General features: G+C 36.8%; 1 protein-coding gene and 1 long non-coding RNA gene across 2 annotated transcripts in view; both read left to right on the forward strand.

The window, feature by feature from the left end:
* Window positions 1-18,082, forward strand: part of PDE6D (phosphodiesterase 6D) — a 45,019-nt gene that overhangs the window by 15,603 nt on the left and 11,334 nt on the right. The window lies entirely within an intron of this gene.
* The window catches only part of LOC118968220 (uncharacterized), a 40,586-nt gene that overhangs the window by 15,344 nt on the left and 7,160 nt on the right, over window positions 1-18,082 (forward strand). Inside the window, exon 2 of the long non-coding RNA XR_005055757.2 lies at window positions 17,854-17,934. This is a non-coding gene — a long non-coding RNA (uncharacterized lncRNA). The remainder of the gene's footprint in view (window positions 1-17,853; window positions 17,935-18,082) is intronic.

The following is an 18,082-nucleotide window of genomic DNA, read 5'->3' on the forward strand; positions in this document are numbered from 1 at the left end:
GACAATCTCTGGGATTTTAGCTATTTCCTATTTTTTGTCCTCTATCTTCCACACTTTCTATAATAGCTATGGATTTGTTTGATAAAGAATCTTCATATGTGTATATATATTTACTTTCTAATAAATGTGAAATTATATGTTTTATAAATGGCTCTTTAATTTTTGAAATGTTTATCCTGCTTTCTCACATCAGTATATCATATCAATCTATTGTAAATATTTTCCATTAAATACTAAATAGCATTTACATAGGTTTTTATATTGTTCAAAGTGAATCCTGACCCAGGATGACTGAATTTTTACCTTAAAAAGTATGTTTACATACTGACTGTTGTCTTTAAGAGACTATTTAACTCTTGGAAACCTTTAGTGTTTGGAAGCTCTCCTTATCCACAGAACAGGAGGTGTTTAAATGAAGATGTTAAAACCCCAGTGGAGTCAGATTATACCTTTCCAGCTGCTTTTGCAACTGTCATCAGTTGAGTACCAGCATATTTTTGAGGTCTTAAACCTAACACACAGAACTATTGTCCCAGAAGATGCTGCATGCCAGGAAATTCTTAATGATGTTTGGATGCAACTTATGTGTCCTCTTAGAGGGAATTATATTTCTAAACTTCCTCTTCAAATCCTTTTTTGGGTTAGTTGGAATTGTTCTTCAAGACAACTAATATCTCTTACAGTTTGTGTTTCTTCTGCATTAATTATGATATGGAAAGCTGCAAGATCCTTAGAGCAACTTACTGAAAACCTCAATTGTGTGGAGTTGGCCAAGCTATGTTGTAATCAAAGGAAGTCAAATTCGTCCTCTTTCCCAAACGTTGGGAATAAATACCAGTCCTACAACTTCAAAAAAATGCCTATAAAACTGTTCTGTCCTTAACCCAGTCAAGCTGTATTATATGGGAAGAATGGTTTCTTTACCATCAGAAGAAAAGGGACATACATTCTGCAGTTGGGAAACCTTCAAAGATGCACAGTAGCTTACTCTGCAGGAGAAGTGCTCTACATGTCATCTTTTTACCTTGTTTAACCTTTTCTCTACCAGAATCTATACAAAAGTTTCAAAAGTATGCAGTTTTTAGCTTCTGAAAAATAGGCTTAATATTTTATTCACAGAATTGAAGTTCTAACAGAGCTTTTAAACTTAACATTTCTTCCAGGGAGAAAGGTTCCCATACTTCACAACCTAAATACTTTAAGAGCTACACCTGTTGACCAAAGTCATGACAAGATGTTTGTCCCTTTGAGTCGTGTTTGATCTGAGCTTCTCTTTAACCTGAGATGGTAGCAACTATCTACCTTGACTATCTTGTCTGAATATGCAAATCAGAAAGAGATGCGACACCTGGATATGGCACAGTGTTGAAAGGTGATATAAGTTAGTGAGTAGATACTGAGCTTTAGAGGCATGTTTTGGACAGTGATGCTTATCTTATCTCACAAGACCTGATCACAAACAAACTGAAGATGGTACTTTGTACAAGCCTCCATTATAGATAGCCCTTCTCACATTGCACTGTTATTACTCTTTTACCTGGTGGTTTTCCCTACTTGAAAGAGAAGTCCAGGGAACATGCATGGGAACCATGTATTACTAATCACAGTATATCTTAGCCTTGAGCCTAAGACTCATAAATCTTCAGTAAATGTTGGACAAATGAGATGTCCAATTCAGCTTTGCTAATGCAAAAATTCTTTGGTCATATTCAAATCTGGATTAACTTGATTTTTTTTCTTTTTTTACAAATTATAAGTTGATTCATTACTCAGCATCAGTAAGTGTGTAAGACTGCAAAGTAGAGGACTATTCTGGACATTCTGGAGAGATATAGAGGAAAGATAATTATGGAACTTTTTATCTAAGATTATATCAATATTTGGGGATTGATTTTTAGACCATATTTATTTATATTCAGAATGATACTATGTGTGAAGGATGTGTATAAACTACACTGTCATCATAGTACCTTAACTCTTAAATAAGTTATGAAAATACAAATTGAAAAAATATTTCTCTGACCACTGATGTTACTGTGTTAAGTAACATCCATTGAATGGAATGAGATGTATTTGATATTTAGTCAGCTTGGAATTTCATCCAGGGTAATCATTTTTTGATTTTTGAAAAATGAAATATATGATTGAGAGTAGTGTACAATATATATTATGCTGTGTATTAAACTATGCTTTAGCATTATACTAAAATACTAAATACATTTACTATTTAAAATGAGTTCCAAATACTATATGTAAGAGAAAGGTTACCAAAAAAAAACTAGTAAAATAAAGGAATCTTTTGTACAAAACAGCAAATTTCTTATAAGCTTAGAAGGTGGCTTAGTAGAGGTATTAAACTTAGTAAAGCAATGGTTTAGAAAAACATTAGGGCAGAACGTTTAAAGGGCACGAGGAATAACTACTAGAAGCTTTTCATACCCCTACAGAGTCTATGTACAGATCAGACTTTTTTTGTCATTTATACAATAAAACTGCAAAGAAAGGTGAACCAGGTTGTGTTAAGATTCTCCTAAATGTTTTTATTCCCAGCTTTATTGAGATATAATTGACATATTAACATGTTTATGTTCTTGTTTTCTATTTTTTAGAATAAATCCAGACCAGGAATATATTTCATCTTTGTGCTAGATCCTTTCTATTACTACAGACCCTTTTTTACATGCTTACCATGAGTATGATTCTTTATTGGTTTTTTGTGTTTGAAATATTTTATGACCCTTTTATTAATTTTGAAGGCTTTTTTGATATCTATAATTCTTTTTAAAGTATGTGTAGCAGCTTTTTTGAAATACAATTCACCATTCCATATAATTCACCCATTTAAAATGTACAGTTCAGTAGTTTTTAGTGTATTCACCATGTTGTGCAACCATAAACACAATTACTTCCAGAACATTTTATCGCCCCACAATGAAACCCTGTAGCAATCATTCCCTATTTCCCCTGACCTCCCGCCTCAGCCCTAAGAAACTATTAATCTACTTTGTCTCTATAGGTATGCCTGTTCTGGATATTTCATATAGAATTGATCTTTTGTGACTGTCTTCATTCACTTAAGATGTTTTCAAGGTTTGTCCATGTTGTAGCGTGTATCAGTACTTAATTCCTTTTTAATTCCAAATCGTGATCTATTGTGAGATATACCACACTTTATCTGTTCATCAATTGAACATATGGGTAGTTTCTACTTTTGTGGCTATTAAGAATAATGCTGTGGTGAAAATTCATGTGCAGGTTTTTGTGTGAACATGTTTTTATTTCCCCTGGGCATATGCCTAGGAATAGAATTGCTGGGCCATATGGTAATTTTATGCTTAACCTTCTGAGGAACTACTAGACTCTTTTCCAAAGTGGCTGTACCATTGTATATTTCCACCACTAGTGTAGAAGTGTTCCATTTTCTCTACATCCTCATCGACACTTGTTACTGTTTTTTTGATAATACCCATCTTGGAGGGTATAAAGTGCTATCTTGTGGTTTTCATGTGCATTTCCCTGATGACTAATGACGTTGAGCACCTTTTCATCTGCTTATTGGCTATTTATATATTCTTTTTAGAGAAATGTCTGTTCAGACTTGCCCATTTATTAACTGGGTTATTTGTCTTAACGAATTGTAAGAGTTCTTTATATATTCTGGATGCAACTTCCTTATCAGGTCTGTGATTTGCAAATATTTTCTCCCATCCTGTGAGTTGTCTTTTTGATAGTGCCCTTTGAAGCATAAGGGTTTTTAATTTTGATGAAGTCAAATTTATTTTTTCTTTAGTAACTTGTGTTTTTGTTGTTATATCTAAGAAGGTTATACCTAACCAAGGTGAGAGAATTATTCCTCTATTTTTTTCTAAGAGTTTTATAATTTTAGCTCTTACATTTAGATCTTGAATGACATTTACATTTTGAGTTAATTTTTATCATATGAAAGTTGTGGGGGGGCTGTCCAACTTTATTTATTTATTTTTTTGCTTCTAGATATCCCATTGTCCCAGCACCATTTGTTCAAAGACTGTTCTTTTCTTCAATTGGATTGTCTTGTCAAAATCACCCTTGTCAAAAATCAGTAGCCATAAATGTGAGATTTAATTATGGACTCTTAATTCTATTCCATTAACCTGTATGTCTTTTGTAATGGCAGTACCACACTACCTTGATTACTATAGCTTTGTAGTAAGTTTTGAAATTAGGAAGTGTGAGTTGCCCAACTTTGTTCTCTTTCTCAAAATTGTTTGGCTACTCTGAGCCCCTTGATTTCCATATGAATTTTAGGATTAGTTTGTCAATTTCTGCAAAAAAGCCAGCTGGTATTTTGATAAGGATTAAGTTGAATCTGTAGGTGAATTTGGGGAGTATTGTCATCTTAACAATATTAATTTGTCCAGTCCATGTGATTCTTTTTTGACCTGTGGTAGAGAATAACAAAAAACATTGTAAAGAAAGTAGTTCTTTGCCTTCCCTTCACAAGTAAAGAGCCTCTGAGGAGAATTTGACAAGTGGACAAACAAAGGGGGAAATCTCAGAACCCATATTATTCACCCAATAATTCCAGTCTCTCAATTCAGGGAGTTAGAGACATGTCCAGAGTTTCTAAAGGTTGACAGTGGGCTGGTCCACTACTGATGGGGATGTGTATTCATTCCCGTCCTGACCTCTGAAATATCCTGGGCAGTTAGTGACAGTGGAGCAGGGAAGGCATGTTTATTTCTGAAGTAGATGAACCTATTATTTTTGTATCCTTTAAGTCTTTAACTTTCCTGGACATGAGAAGTTTGCTTTTTGTTGTTCTGTTTTGTTTTATGGCTGTTGGTTTCTTTTGTTTGGCTGTTTTGGAATTCTTTAAATGTTGTCAGCCAAAACAGTTTGAGAGTGAGCAAGACAAAATTTGCAGGTTTAGGCCATGCTTTTTCAGTCTGGAAACTATAGGCTCCTTAAGAGACCTGAATGTGTGATGATTCCACTGGATATCTATTTGTAAACATAATTACAATATCAGTTAATATAATGGTTCATTTTTGTGTTCCTTCTAGCTGTATGTAGTTGCACTCTCATATAATAGTTCAGAGTGAAAAATAAATAGTAGTGGGTCTGTTCTTCCCATGCCCTTTAGGGTTTTGTCTTCTTGATCCTTAAGACTCAGACTCTTAAATGTTACCTTTGGGAGAAGTTGGCCTCTTCTGTACTCATGAGGCTTGGTTCTTTCTATTAAGAGCCTCTTTTTTCCTTAGAAAACTAAAGGAGAATAAAGGATGCTTTTTGTTGATGGAAATGTGGTTTTTGTTCTTGATCCTGATGGCATGATTTCTGACTCTGGAAATGATCTTCCTCTCTTGTTATAAAAACCACAGGGCTTCTAATATGCTTTCTGTCTGAAAGTTAAAGCATAAGTGCAGTCCCTAGAGGAAACAATAGGCTCTGGCTGCTTGGGGAGTGATGTTGAAGCCTGATCTACTGACAGTGCTCAGTTCTCCCTGGGGGGAATCTCCAGTTAAGGGAGGAATGGCAGAACTGGCTGATTAGCACTGCCCAATGATCAGTCATAAAAATGCTAGGCAATTTCCACTCTTAAAAATAAGCTAATCTAAAAAATCACCTGCATCTTCGTTCCACTACAGTTGACCCTTGAGCAATACAGGTTTGAACTGAGCAGGTCCACTTACATGCGGATTTTTTTAATACATTGGAAAATATATTTTTTTTTAGATTTCTGACAATTTGAAAAAAATATTTTCTCTAGCTTACTTTATTTGAAGAATACAGCATATAATACATGTAACACAGAAAATATATGTTAATTGACTGTTCATGTTATCAGTAAGGCTTCTGGTCAACAGCAGACTGTTAAATTTGGGGGGAGTCAAAAGTTATATATGGATTTTCAACTGCCCAGGGGCTCAGTGCCCCAAACCCTCATGTTGTTCAAGGGTCAGCTGTATTTACTAGCTGTTTAATATTACGTAGGTTTTTAAAAATCTCCAAAACTTTGTTTTCCCATCCAGAAAGTTAAGTAATAGAGGTAGCAATACCTAACTCAGGGATTTTGAGTCTATAAAGCACCTAGTTCAAGGCTTGGCACACCAGCTGTTAATGAGATGAAGTATATGAAGTTTGAGGGAACAAAACAAAACCTAAATATAAAAAATTTAAATGTAGGAGATAAGGTGACAGTGCACACAAGCTATTACCAGCTAGAAATAGAGATTTTATACTCAGAAATAGTGCATTTGAGCAATAATACTACTAACCTAGTGAGTACTTACTGTGCTCCAGGCACTATATTAGTTCAAATACATTAATTCTCATTGCATCTTTGAAAAAGTCGTGTAAGTACTTACTACATTTTGTAGTTGAGGTAAAAAGCCTTAAGAAACTAAGCCCAAAGTTGTAAAACTATTAAATGGCAGAGCCATGCTTATAACCAGGGCTGTTGGACTCCACACCTGTCCTTTAACCATAGTGTGTACTGATGGGAGGAGAGGGAGTGAAACTGAATAGGCAAGAATACTGGAATATGGAAAAGGAAAAATAAAAGGGTATTTCTGGTAGGAAATCAGGCTTAGGAAAAAATTTAAAAAGGTCTCAGGGGACAGTGTCACAAATAGGGATAGGTCAGTAACTGAACCATCTTAGCTGCAGAAGATGTTTTTTGAGGTGAACTGGAGACACGTCAGAGTTAAGGATGTCAGAAGAGGGTTTCTACACTTGATCAGTAAGTGAAAGATTTCTGAACAAGGAGATGATACGATCCAAGAGGTATTTTAGAAACAATAGTCTGGCAATAGCATGCAGTCTGGATGGAAAAAAAACATGAAACTGCATTTCAGTGGAAGAAATAGCAAGGCTTGGTGACTAATTGGAAAGGAAGGTCAGCGGGAGGTCATAATGAAGGTCAGTGCCCAAAGAGACAAAGCCCTCGGGCAAGTTTGAAACCAAAATAATTTGTCAAATTTGGAAACCTTGAGAACAGGCTATAAATGACTCCATTATTCTCCTTCCTGTAAACTTTCTGTACCTGCTAAAATACAGGCTTCTCCAAGCACCAGTGTTTTCTAGTGGTCTCATCCCTTTGCTTTAGATTCGGTTCAGTTCTCCCCAACACCACTCTGTCAGAAAGCCCTTTCCATTCAGAACCAAATCCCCTTCGAGTGCCTCACTCCCATGTGCCTGCGTCACTGAAACCTAACCATCCCTCAAGGAGGCGGCTTCCCTGGGAAACCTGAAGAAGAGAGCTCTTCCTCTCCCACCTACTCTAGGGGCCAGGCTCAGGGAGCCAGTTTGACTGTGAAAATTTGCATTACCCCCTAGTGTCTTCCTAGTGTTCTTTTGAGGCATTTTATCTTTTTCTTATGTAAGTACTACTTACATAGTGAAGACTTTTTCCCTTTGCTTGTCATTTTATAAATATTTTTGTAGTTTTTCAGTTGACTTACTAACTTTATGATAATTTTAAGGCACAAAAGGTGTTACGTGTCTTTACTTTTTGAAATACTTTTTAAATGAAATTTAATTCACCCAGTTAATACACAAATATACTCTCCTTGTAATAACTTAAAACCAGTTGAATAAACGAGTCTCTTCTTTTATTAATGTATTACTGATACACACTCTTATGAAGGTTTCACATGAAAAAACAACGTGGTTACTACATTCACCCATATTATTGTATCCCTCCCCATACCCCATTGTAGTCACTGCCCATCAGTGTAGTAAGATGCCACAGAGACACTGTTTGCCTACTCTGGGCTACACTGTCTTCCCCATGATCCCCCCCACACCATGTGTGCCAATCATAATACTGCTGAATCCCCTTCTCCCTCCCTCCCCACCTGCCCTCCCACACCCCTCCCCTTTGGTAACCACTAGTCCCTTCTTGGAGTCTGTGAGTCTGTTGGCTGTTGTTCCTTCAGTTTTGCTTCGTTGTTATACTCCACAAATGAGGAAAATCATTTGGTCCTTGTCTTTCTCCTCCTGGCCTATTTCACTGAGCATAATATCCTCCAGCTCCATATATGTTGTTGCAAATGGCAGTATTTGTTTCTTTCTTATGGCTAAATAGTATTCCATTGTGTATATGTACCACATCTTCTTTATTCATTCATCTACTGATGGACACTTAGGTTGCTTCCATATCTTGGCTGTTATAAATAGTGCTGCAATAAACATAGGGGTGCATATATCTTTTTGAATCTGAGAAATTATATTCTTTGGGTAAATTCCTAGGAGTGGAATTCCTGGGTCAATGGTATTTCTATTTTTAGTTTTTTGAAGAACCTCCATATTCCTTTCCACAATGGTTGAACTAGCTTACATTCCCACCAGCAGTGTAGGAGGGTTCCCTTTCGCCACCAGCATTTGTTGTTCTTAGACTTTTTGATACTGGCCATTCTAAATGGTGTGAGGTTGTGGTTTTTAATTGCATTTCCCTGATAATTAGTGATGTGGAGCATCTTTTCATGTGCCTGTTCACCATCTGAATTTCTTCTTGGAGAATTGTCTGTTCATATCCTCCACCCTTTTTTTTTTTAGTGATTTTGTTTTTTGGTCTCATTAATCTACAATTACATGAAGAACATTATGTTTACAAGGCTCCCCCCTTCACTAAGTCCCCCCCCACATACCCCTTCACAGTCACTGTCCATCAGCATAGTAAGATGCTGTAGAATCACTACTTGTCTTCTCTGTGTTGCACAGCCCTCCCCATGCCCCCACACACACTATACATGCTAATCATAATGCCCCCTTTCTTTTTCTCCACCCTTATCCCTCCCCTCCCACCCATCCTTCCCAGTCCCTTTCCCTTTGGTAACTGTTAGTCCATTCTTGGGTTCTGTGATTCTGCTGCTGTTTTGTTCCTTCAGTTTTCCTTTGTTCTTATACTCCACATATGAGTGAAATCATTTGGTACTTGTCTTTCTCTGCCTGGCTTATTTCACTGAGCATAATACCCTCTAGCTCCATCCATGTTGTTGTGAATGGTAGGATCTGTTTTTTTCTTATGGCTGAGTAATACTCCATTGTGTATATGTACCACATCTTTATCCATTCATCTACTGATGGACATTTAGGTTGCTTCCATATCTTGGCTATTGTAAATAGTGCAGCGATAAACATAGGGGTGCATCTGTCTTTTTCAAACTTCCTCCACCCATTTTTTAATAGGGTTATTTGCTTTTTGGTTGTTGAGGTGTGTGAGTTCTTTATCTATTTTGGATAAACTAGTCTCTTTTTTGGGGGGGTATCATTAATCTACAATTACATGAGCAACATTATGGTTACCAGACTCTCCCTATCGTCAAGTCCCCCCTACATACCCCATTACAGTCAGTGTCCATCAGCGTAGTAAAATGCTATAGAATCACTACTTGTCTTCTCTGTATTATACAGCCCTCCCTTCCCCCCCCCTACATTATGTGTGCTAATGTAATGCCCCTTTTTTTCCCCTTATCCCTCCCTTCCCACCCATCCTCCCCAGTCCCTTTCCCTTTGGTAACTGTTAGTCCATTCTTGGGTTCTGTGAGTCTGCTACTGTTTTGTTCATTCAGTCTTTTTTTCTTTGTTCTTATATTCCACAGATTAAACTAGTCTCTTTTTTTCTCTGTTCCCAATCTTAGTCCTCTCTCCCTCTTGCTGAAACCACTCAGGTCCTGAAATTTTTCTATGAAATTATATATACTTTAGTCTTTTTATGAGTTCTTCTTCTGCTTTTCTGCATAGAGAGGCCTTCCTCAGCCTTAGGTCATATAAATATTCATCCATATTTTCATTATATCTAACTCTTGAGGCCAATCAGAGTACAGGTATCCACCACTTTGCAAAAGTTTGAATTGAACCATTTTGCTTTTAGGAAAGACGTATCTTAGTACCTATTTCAGCTAACTGAAAGAAATCTGAGGAAGATTTTTCCTTTTACAAAAAAAAGAAAATAGCTTTGGCATTAGTTTTTCAGAGAGCTGTCATAGAGGCAGTGCACACCTTGAGCAGCAAGAGGGGCATGCTAAGCCCCTTCCCCAGGAACCCCACTTAGTGTCGCAGCATCAAGCCACCAGAGCTTCGAACTGTGTACTCATCTGTGCTTTCTCTTGATTTATTTCACATGTCCATTAGCAAGGTATGTCCTAAGGTATCAGAAAATCCTAAGAGAAGTTACTTCATAGACATAGGAAAGCTAAGAATTTTTTCCATATAAATTAGTGGTAATTACCTCTTCGATTTATGCTATTTCAGCATATGAAAGATTTCATAAGAATGCTCTACTTTCAGTTATCGGGGAAACCTGCATCTTATAGTAAGCAGTGTGAGATAATTGACCATTTTTATTCCCTGATTTGGAATTTGGCTTATAGAAAAGTCTTAATATATGCTAGAGTCACAGCTAGGTTTTCTACTATATCCATCTGCCAGTTTTATGCTAGTACCATACTAATGATTATAGCTTGAAGGATACTTTAGTGTACTTTCCCCCACTACCACCTGCATGTTCTACATTAACCTAATTTTTTTATTTCATCCTTGAAGTCGTTGAAGAGCCTCCCCATTAGCATCATCCTTCAGGCTGGTACTCCTACCCTCCTCTTTAAAGTAAAATCAATTTTCTGTCTTGAATTCCTTAATTTTTATTAAGTACCATTACTTTTCTAGTTACCCAGTTTCAAAACCACCAGCAGCTGTTTACAACTCAACAGCTTTCTCCACAACTATTAGCTCTAACTCATCTTTGTCCCACTCGCGAATCTTGTCATTCTAAGAGTGAAGAATAAACCCCAAGTCAAAAGAGGAACAGAACATCTGCCTCCTGGCCCTTTCAACAGTTTCTCTTCAGTTTCACTTGGACTATACTCCAGGCCTCTTTGTGCCTTGTTTTCCTACTGAACTTTTTGTTATATTGCTGAAATATGATTTACTCTGATATTACTAAAGAAAAGTACTAACTGATAAGGTTTAAACATAAAGTAAAACAACAATGGGATATTGAAGGCCGTAAGTAAAAGCATAGCCTTGGAGTCTTAAGTGTTGTCCTGAAATTAATAGTGTGGATATACATATGGGTGTCTTTGTCCATTTTTTTAACTTCATTTTGAAATAATTTTAGCTCATAAAAAGTTGTAAAAATGGTACAGAGAGTTTCTATGTACCTTCATCCAGTGTCCCTTAATGATAATATCTTGCATAGCCATAGTGTATTATCAACACCAAGAAATGAGCACTGATACAATACAGTTAACTACTGTCTTACCTGGATAACATACATTCTAGAATAACCCTTAAGAGTTCATTTGGTAATAACCACGCAAAACAGTCATGGAACCAGCAGCTTTTCAGCTACCTTATTTACAGTCAGACTGTGATATGAATTAAAAGAAATGAGATGTTCAGCTAAGAAACACAGAGTGCCAAGGAATCTAGTGGACTTTCTTGTCAAAGCTAGCTCTACAGAGTTTCCCTTTGTTCCTTCCTGTGACAGACATTTCCATGTTCCCAAAGTGTCATGGAGTTACTCTTTCTGTTTGGTAGTTCTGTCTCCAGTTTTGCCCTGCTTCCAGGGGAGGAGTCAGGAGTCATGTTAGGCAGGGGAGGGAATCTGTAGCCTCTGCTGTTGTTACAAGTCAAAAGCAAACCCTGTAGCCCTCCCCTGTGGCTTCTGACTGAGACAAAGGAAAATAATGTGACAGGAACAAATTGACAGCAGCCAGCAATTCAGCGTAGAATTTCAGGTTCTCTTGGTCAGTGCTGCCTGAAGGGTCTTGGCCCTTACTTAAGACAATATTGAAAGTGTATGCTTATTATAAGGTGCCATTGATATGACAGTGATGCATTTCAGGTTCATTGACTTTTTTTTTTTGGTATCATTAATATACAATTACATGAGCAACATTGTGGTTACTAGATTCCCCCCGTTATCAAGTCCCCACCACATACCTCTTTACAGTCACTGTCCATCAGCATAATAAGATGCTGTAGAGTCACTATTTGTCTTCTCTGTGCTATACTGCCTTCCTCGTGACTGCCCCCTACATTATGTGTGCTAATCATAATGCCCCTTAATCCCTTTGTCTCTCCCTTCCCCCCCACCCTGCCCAGTCCCTTTCCCTTTGGTAACTGTTAGTCCATTCTTGGGTTCTGTGAGTCTGCTGCTGTTCTGTTCCTTCAGTTTTTGCTTTGTTGTTATACTCCACAAATGAGGAAAATATTTGGTACTTGTCTTTCTCCGCCTGGTTTAATTCACTGAGCATAATACCCTCTAGCTCCATCCATGTAGTTGCAAATGGTAGGATTTGTTTTCTTACGGCTGAATAATATTCCATTGTGTATATGTACCACATCTTCTTTATCCATTTATCTACTGCTGGACATTTAGGTTGCTTCCATTTTTTGGCTATTGTAAATAGTGCTGTGATAAACATAGGGGTGCATATGTCTTTTTGAAACTGGGCTCCTGCATTCTTAGGGTAAATTCCTAGGAGTGGAATTCCTGGGTCAAATGGTATTTCTGTTTTTAGTTTTTTGAGGAACCTCCATACTGCTTTCCACAGTGGTTGAACTAATTTACATTCCCACCAGTGGTGTAGGAGGGTTCCCCTTTCTCCACATCTTCGCCAACATTTGTTGTGTGTCTTTTGGATGTAGGCCATCCTAACTGGTGTGAGGTGTTATCTCATTGTGGTTTAATCTGAATTTCTCTGATGATTAGCAATATGGAGCATCTTTTCATGTGCCTGTTGGCCATCTGAATTTCTTCTTTGGAGAATTGTCTGTTCAGCTCCTCTGCCCATTTTTTAATTGGATTATTTGTGTTTTTGTTTGTTGAGGTGTGTGAGCTCTTTATATATTTTCGATGTCAACCCTCATCAGATCTGTCATTTATGAATATATTCTCCCATACTGTAGGATGCCTTTTTGCTCTTCTGATGGTGTCCTTTGCTGTACAGAAGCTTTTTAGTTTGATATAGTCCCACTTGTTGACCTTCATTGACTTTTACAAAAAGGGGGACATTTAATTTTATGAAGACATCAAAGGAATTTTTTTTCAAGAGAGAGGTCTTGTGCTGTAGGGAAAAGTATATAACAGTGTTATGACCTTAAGTTCTAGCTTTTTAGATGGTTCAGTATCTGGAATGTGATTATATCTCAATAGGATATAATCTTTAGAAGTTGTTATCTAATATGACTGGAATTCTTCCCTATCACAACAGAGACTTATTATGAATATGCCCTGCCTAAAGAAATCACAGTAATCAGAAATTCACTTAGAACTCTCAAATTGGGGCTTTAGACATTAGTATGATAGATTTATTCCATTTATAAGATAAATCATTTGGTACCTTTAAAACAGTAAAATCTTACAGAGCTTTTTCTTTTTAAAGGCATTCCACACCTGGCCCCCAATGCGCCTGCGCAGCTTGGGGAGGGCGAAGCCTCTTACAGAGTTTTTTAAATGGTGTAATTTACAAAAAAATACATTTTCACATAACTTTTAAATTGCTAAAATTAAATTCACCTGCATAAAACAATGTGTGTTCTTAAGGCATCTCATAGGATCTCATATGTGGTAACTTTTCTAGTTAAAAGTGTTTATTCAAATGACCAGCAAACAGATATACTCATTTATTTTTAAAAGCTAGCAAATCTCTAAAAATAATATGCACATATAAAGACGAATCTTCTCTTTATTTATGATAATTATTATTTTTAATAATTCTTTTGCACCTGATCAAGTTTCATGCTAATTGAGCTAATGATCCTTGTTTCTATGGTGTAGCTTTAGGAAAGTACCCCTATTTTGACTTTGGGAACATCATTAACAGACTCCATTTTCCAAAGCTTATAATTCTAAACTGTCCTTAAAATAGGCAAGGATTATTCCTAGAATCTGATTATTTTTTTTAAATAGACTGAAAATAAGAATCAAGTTCTAGATAAATAAGAACTGTATAATAACTTGAGATACCTGTTAATAAGTGCCATGAAAAAGAGAAAAAGTAATTTGGACTTTTTACAAAGTAGAACAAAACAAAATACTGATTAAGAAATTAATCCCTTTTTTGCCTTAATTCAAACATAATTCTAAAATGAAAATCCTTCATAAGAAAATGTTCCCTATAAATATTGACTATCCTTATATAGAGTACCCCAAACCTAACAGTTGGTAAGCAATTTCTCCTTTGTTTGTCCTTTTTAGCCATATTACCCAGAAGAAATTAAATCTTTGCTAAGTACCTTTGGTACCCTAGAAGTTACTGATGTGACCACATGCCAGGAACTCACAGCCAAAGAGTTTCCTGCTTTTGCTATAAACTTAATGAGAAGAAACACCTCTGTCCTCAAGAAGCTTCTAATCAAATTAGGGAGACAGTAACTAGCACACACAATGCCTGCTAAAAGCACTATGAGGGGTCCGAATAAACAGAAGTGTAATGGAAAACAAGTAGTAGAAAATGAGGCAGAGGAAGACAAGAAATAGGCATTGAGGAGGTGCCATTTGGCAAGTGGAAGCTGACTTTTTTAGGTGCTGATTAGTTCAGAGATGTGGGATTATAGTGTCTCTTTTAGCCAGGAGGTACAAATGTATGGCCTGGTAACTCTGCCCCTCTGTTTAAAGAACACCTCTGCCTTCAGTGAGATGAAACCAGTGACACCAGAGTTGACATGGCAGAAGCTGCTGCACAGAGTAATCTGGTGAAATACAATAGACCCTGCTGGAATCCTTCTTGAAGGAAACTACTGTGTATTAGAGTAATGAGCAACCCAGGCCCAGACCATCACTGAAGATCGTTTATAATGAAAGAAATCCAAGGGGCCTCAGGTGTGAAAAAGTAGGCCTATCCTTTGGATCTCCCCAGATCAATTTTATTTTTCAGTTTAAAAGCTGGACCAATTTTTTATAAGAACCAGAAGGAGAACTAAATATTCACCTGCAGCTCTATGTCACTCAAAGACCACAAAACTCAGGTTATACAAGAATGAGCAAATGAAGGGAGGCCTAAACTGCTAATGGTTGAGAAAGGATTAAAAGCTTTGTTTGTGAATCTCATAAGCACTCAGGTTTGCCTACAGTGTGAGTCTGTGACTGAAATCAGAATTGCCATTGGTTTGGTGTTTATAGAAGCACTTAAGAGTTAGTTTTCTTGGTCTTTTTACAACTAGGTTGTCTTTTTATTTCATTAAGGGAAAAAATACAGTAATTTTAAAAGTTGTAATAGAAGTAAAGATGAATTTTAATCTTTGGAGGAAAGGCTAAGAAAGGTAATTGCAGTGCCAAGAATAAGGTGGTGGAGAGGGCAGGGGTGTGTGTGTGTGGATAGTTGAAGGAGCTTGAGCTTCAGAATCTGACCATCACTCCAAATGCTGACTGCTACTTCTCACCTGTGTGACTTTGCTTAGGGTACTTAACAATTCTGCTTGGTTGCCATCTTATTAGTCTCATCACACAATGAGAAACTCTGACATTCTTTGTAGTAAATTTTATTGCACAGCATTTGTGGCATTACATAAAAAAACAAATGGCAAGGAGTGGGAAGGGAGGGATAAGGGCAGGGAAAAAGAAAGGGGGCCTTTCGATTAGCATGTATAATGTGCGGGGGGCATAGGGAGGGATGTGCAACACAGAGAAGACAAGTAGTGAGTCTACAGCATCTTACTACGCTGATGGACAGTGACTGTAATGGGGTTTGTTGGGGGGGACTTGGTGAAGTGGGGAGTCTAGTAACCATGATGTTCTTCATGTAATTGTAGATTAATGATAATAAAATGAAAAAAAATGGCATTTCTCTCAGCTATGTCAGACTTGATGTATTTTATATAGATTTTCTTGGTGGCATATGGATGGCTTTGCTCTGTAATTGGGGGTTACATCTGGGGCAGTTATAGCCAGCCTCTGCCCACTGTAATTACCATGTCTTTGTTACTTCCATTTTCTCTGTCATGGTTGCCTCCACAGGGGTCCTCTAAACTAAAGAATGGTTTCTTCCCACCTCCTTTAATCAGTTTGTCTCATGTGCCCTTGTGGTAATCATAACACTTGATTGGGTCTCCAAAAGCAACTGAACTTTTGATTTTGCTGCTTCTCTAATGAGAGACCTCAACTGAGTATCCCAGCTGACCAGAGAGCATAGTGGTGCATAAGGGCACAGTATATTCACTGTGCCTAGATGAGAGCGAGATACAGTAAAGGAGTGTGAGGCAGAGCGGATGACTAGAGCCATGTTAGGGCCACAGTGTGAAGAATTTTAAATGTTAAGGTAAGAAGTTAGGACTTTACTCAATAAAAATCTTTCATAGGTTTTTGAAGGGGATGCAATGATACGATCCAGTTTGTATTTTAGGAATATAGCTGTAGTCACAGTGTATTAGATTGTAACAGCTAGACTAGTGGTAGGTACTTCAGCTTTACTGCACATAAGAATTGCTTTTTAAAATGAATGTTACCAAGCCTCACCTGGAGAGATTGTGAGCTAAGTAGGTCCGAGATGAGTCCTCCAAAACATTTTTAACGAGATCATCAAATCATATTTTGAGAAATAATGGACTAGAAATCTAAGGAGAAAAATCAGTTGGGAGGATGGAGCTAGAGGGTATTATGCTCAGTGAAATAAGCCAGGTGGAAAAAGACAAGTATCAAATGATTTCACTCATATGTGGAGTATAAGAACAAAGAAAAAAACGGAAGGAACAAAACAGCAGCAGACTCACAGAACCCAAGAATGGACTAACAGTTACCAAAGGGAAAGGGACTGGGGAAGATGGGTGGGAAGGGGGGGACAAGGGGGAAAAGGGGCATCACGATTAGCAGACATAATGTGGGGAGAGGGACACGGGGAGGGCTGTACAACACAGAGAAGACAAGTAGTGACTCTACAGCATCTTACTACACTGATGGACAGTGACTATAATGGGGTGGGGAGGACTTGATGATAGGGGGAGTCTAGTAACCATAATGTTGCTCATGTAATTGTGGATCAATGATACAAAAAAAAATCAGTTGGGAGGCTATTGTATCAACAGTGTAAAAGAAAAAATGCTTTAAGAAAACTAGCTGAACAGAAAGTGCCAAGAGGAAAAAAAAAGAAAGAGGAGAAAAATATTTTCTAATAATTTTTCTTAAAGAAATCTACCTAACTCTTAATTTTAGTTAGTATCAGTCCTGAGTTCTGTGTGAAATACCGGTAAAGTAGAAAATCAGAAGGAATTAAAATTAGGTTTTATTTGAAATGCTAAAAACTAAGGGAGGCATCCCTTCCTTTTATTTATTTTTAGGTACTCAAACCCCTCATATATAATTTCTGCTCTCTATGTATCTAATATTAGTAGATAAGCATTTAAAAATTATAAAAGTAGAATTAGGTCTTATCTGTACTCTTAAAACGTGAGGATGCAAGAAGGGACACAACATATAAGCAGCACAAAGGATGGTAGCATATTTTCTAGGAACCATAAGGTTTTGAGTGAACAAAACCAAAAGTCAAACATTAATTAGTACAACTAAGCTTTCAGTGACTTTTCCCTTAATGAAGATTATGTAGCATTTGAAATAGTATGTGCTTTTATTAAAGAATTTGAAATAGCTCATAAGAAATTACTTCCATAATTTTTTTTGCTTTTCCAATTCTGAATAATTATGATATAATGTCCTATGTTTCATCATGTTTTTTATTTATATAAAACATTTTTGTAGGCATTTCATACAATCCTGTAATAACCTTAAGGCTTTGGTATTATTGTAGTTTACAAACTAAAACTCAGGTTAAATAGCTTATCTAAAAATCACACAGCTATTATATGGAAGAAACTGGACTCCAATCCACGTGTTCTGCTCTGAACCAATTTTATTTTCCTCTCTCTCAGCTCTTCCTTGTAACTCTACACTGATATACCCTATGGTCTCTGTCTTCCCCCACAATCCAAGTGAATCCTTGAGACTTAAAGGTGAGCATTTAAATAAATATTTTTAAGCAGATTGCTTAGTGTCGAAATATTTTCACGTTGGAAATGAAAATTTAAGTGTCAGCACAGTCATTTGATAATAAAACCAATTGTATGGATATAAATAAATAATTGAATAAAAAGTAAATAG

The sequence above is a fragment of the Manis javanica genome, chromosome 12 (genome assembly GCF_040802235.1).
Source record: "Manis javanica isolate MJ-LG chromosome 12, MJ_LKY, whole genome shotgun sequence".
NCBI classification, from domain to species: Eukaryota; Metazoa; Chordata; class Mammalia; order Pholidota; family Manidae; genus Manis; species Manis javanica.